The sequence below is a fragment of the Schistocerca gregaria genome, unplaced genomic scaffold, assembly GCF_023897955.1.
Source record: "Schistocerca gregaria isolate iqSchGreg1 unplaced genomic scaffold, iqSchGreg1.2 ptg000285l, whole genome shotgun sequence".
Lineage (NCBI taxonomy): Eukaryota > Metazoa > Arthropoda > Insecta > Orthoptera > Acrididae > Schistocerca > Schistocerca gregaria.
The window spans coordinates 9,988,367-9,991,627 of NW_026061775.1; the positions used below are offsets into that span (position 1 = coordinate 9,988,367).

General features: G+C 46.7%; 1 non-coding gene across 1 annotated transcript; it reads right to left on the bottom strand.

The window, feature by feature from the left end:
- Positions 1 to 690: 690 nt before the first annotated feature.
- Trnai-aau (transfer RNA isoleucine (anticodon AAU)) lies at positions 691 to 762 on the bottom strand. Its single transcript has one exon. It is a non-coding gene; the product is annotated as a tRNA-Ile (tRNA).
- Positions 763 to 3,261: the final 2,499 nt, after the last annotated feature.

Below are 3,261 nucleotides of genomic sequence, written 5' to 3' on the forward strand. Positions count from 1 at the left end.
CATCTCCAAGCAAAAAATGGTCAACAGCAACATTCAGACGGTTTCGTACTGCTCAATTGCTACATTAAAACGGTATGTTTCTTTTTCAGAACTGGAAAAACACAAGCGTGACAGCATTCGAACCTGTAATATTCAGAGCCGAAGTCCGACGCCTTATCCATTAGGCCACACGGTCACTGACGACCAACATTTACATGTATACGACTCATCTCGAAACGCTCACACCCCTGAGGATTTGTGTTTTCGTTCTACACAGCCGCTGCCCCTTGCTCTTTCCCACCCATTCGTTACATTCAACCTCTGACGTGACCGACCAAATATAGACTGAGAAACAAGACCACACACTTTGTGCATTCGGAATCGAAGGCAGGGCGTCCCTCGCCGCATTTGCTACGATGGCCATTTGCTACTTCTGCAGAAGCGGCGGCGGCGACGACGACGGCGACGACGACGACGACGACGAAGATCGCGAGAGGCTCTGAGATATGTGAGAAATACATCTATAAAATGTAATTCAGACTGCCTCGTCCCACCTTATGCTGTACCGCTTTGGCAAATGCTTTGTCTGCGCCATTCGCCTTAATCACATCTGAGAGTAAATCTTAAAAAAACGCCTGTCGCTAATTGTTCGTCATCACAGGTACTGTTTGCTATACGGCCACGACGCGCAACTGATTTCCAAAAATCATCTTCCTCCTGTGAGGATGGAACTTACGACCCCTGGTTTATTAGACCAGTGCTCTACCACTGAGCTAAAGAGGCGCGGCCTAGCGGTACTCTTGGGTACTTCGTCCTTACGGTCGTCTGCATCATCAGACTTTAGCTGACAACAATTCATATTATCGGCTAATATTTGCAGCTATGGCGACAAATTACTGCTTGGCTACACATCTGACACGTAACCGATGTGCTCTCCAAACCACAACACTTGCTTTTCAGAACATGTCTTTCACACATGTCTACAAAATCACCTTCACCTTCAAATACAGTTTCCTTGCGACTGACAGAGACGTAGGCAAAGTTTAAAGTTGCTATTTCCATTAAATCTCGTTAATCAGAAAAACGGTAATTTACACCTGCAGCGGAACAAAATTCCGTTTCGCCCAGCGTCTGGCTCGAACCCACGACCCTGGGATTAAGTGTCTGACGCTCTACCGACTGAGATAGCCGGCTACCTCGGTGAATATTTGCCGGGTAGCACGTCACACAGTACTCGTTTGGGTTGGGTGGTCCCATACAGCATCTCTCCATGCTGCCTAATGTTTTCCTAACGTCACACTCGTCACGCACTTCACTTTTATGTCATAATCATTTCTGAGAGGCAAAGAAATTGCATGACAACAAGCAGAGCTAGTGGCGTCAAAATTAACACACATACTTTATGTGACTCAAAAGCCGAACGAGTTACTTTCCGACGTTGTTTTAGATGTGCAAGTGCCAGTCAAAACTCGCGGTGTCGGCACTCTGCCGACCATTTCGTTAGTTAACACCGGTCTTGCTGTGTGTGTTTCAAGCTCAAGAGCATCTCCAAGCAAAAAATGGTCAACAGCAACATTCAGACGGTTTCGTACTGCTCAATTGCTACATTAAAACGGTATGTTTCTTTTTCAGAACTGGAAAAACACAAGCGTGACAGCATTCGAACCTGTAATCTTCAGAGCCGAAGTCCGACGCCTTATCCATTAGGCCACACGGTCACTGACGACCAACATTTACATGTATACGACTCATCTCGAAACGCTCACACCCCTGAGGATTTGTGTTTTCGTTCTACACAGCCGCTGCCCCTTGCTCTTTCCCACCCATTCGTTACATTCAACCTCTGACGTGACCGACCAAATATAGACTGAGAAACAAGACCACACAATTTGTGCATTCGGAATCGAAGGCAGGGCGTCCCTCGCCGCATTTGCTACGATGGCCATTTGCTACTTCTGCAGAAGCGGCGGCGGCGACGACGACGACGACGACGACGACGACCGCGAGAGGCTCTGAGATATGTGAGAAATACATCTATAAAATGTAATTCAGACTGCCTCGTCCCACCTTATGCTGTACCGCTTTGGCAAATGCTTTATCTGCGCCATTCGCCTTAATCACATCTGAGAGTAAATCTTAAAAAAAACGCCTGTCGCTAATTGTTCGTCATCACAGGTACTGTTTGCTATACGGCCACGACGCGCAACTGATTTCCAAAGTTCATCTTTCTCCTGTGAGGATGGATCTTACGACCCCTGGTTTATTAGACCAGTGCTCTACCACTGAGCTAAAGAGGCGCGGCCTAGCGGTACTCTTGGGTACTTCGTCCTTACGGTCGTCTGCACCATCAGACTTTAGCTGACAACACTTCATATTACCGGCTAATATTTGCAGCTATGGCGACAAATTACTGCTTGGCTACACATCTGACACGTAACCGATGTGCTCTCCAAACCACAACACTTGCTTTTCAGAACATGTCTTTCACACATGTCTACAAATCACCTTCACCATCAAATACAGTTTCCTTGCGACTGACAGAGACGTAGGCAAAGTTTAAAGTTGCTATTTCCATTAAATCTCGTTAATCAGAAAAACGGTAATTTACACCTGCAGCGGAACAAAATTCCGTTCCGCCCAGCGTCTGGCTCGAACCCACGACCCTGGGATTAAGAGTCTGACGCTCTACCGACTGAGATAGCCGGCTACCTCGGTGAATACTTGCTGGGTAGCACGTCACACAGTACTCGTTTGGGTTGGGTGGTCCCATACAGAATCTCTCCATGCTGCCTAATGTTTTCCTAACGTCACACTCGTCACGTACTTCACTTTTATGTCATAATCATTTCTGAGAGGCAAAGAAATTGCATGACAACAAGCAGAGCTAGTGGCGTCAAAATTAACACACATACTTTATGTGACTCAAAAGCCGAACGAGTTACTTTCCGACGTTGTTTTAGATGTGCAAGTGCCAGTCAAAACTCGCGGTGTCGGCACTCTGCCGACCATTTCGTTAGTTAACACCGGTCTTGCTGTGTGTGTTTCAAGCTCAAGAGCATCTCCAAGCAAAAAATGGTCAACAGCAACATTCAGACGGTTTCGTACTGCTCAATTGCTACATTAAAACGGTATGTTTCTTTTTCAGAACTGGAAAAACACAAGCGTGACAGCATTCGAACCTGTAATCTTCAGAGCCGAAGTCCGACGCCTTATCCATTAGGCCACACGGTCACTGACGACCAACATTTACATGTATACGACTCATCTCGAAACGCTCACACC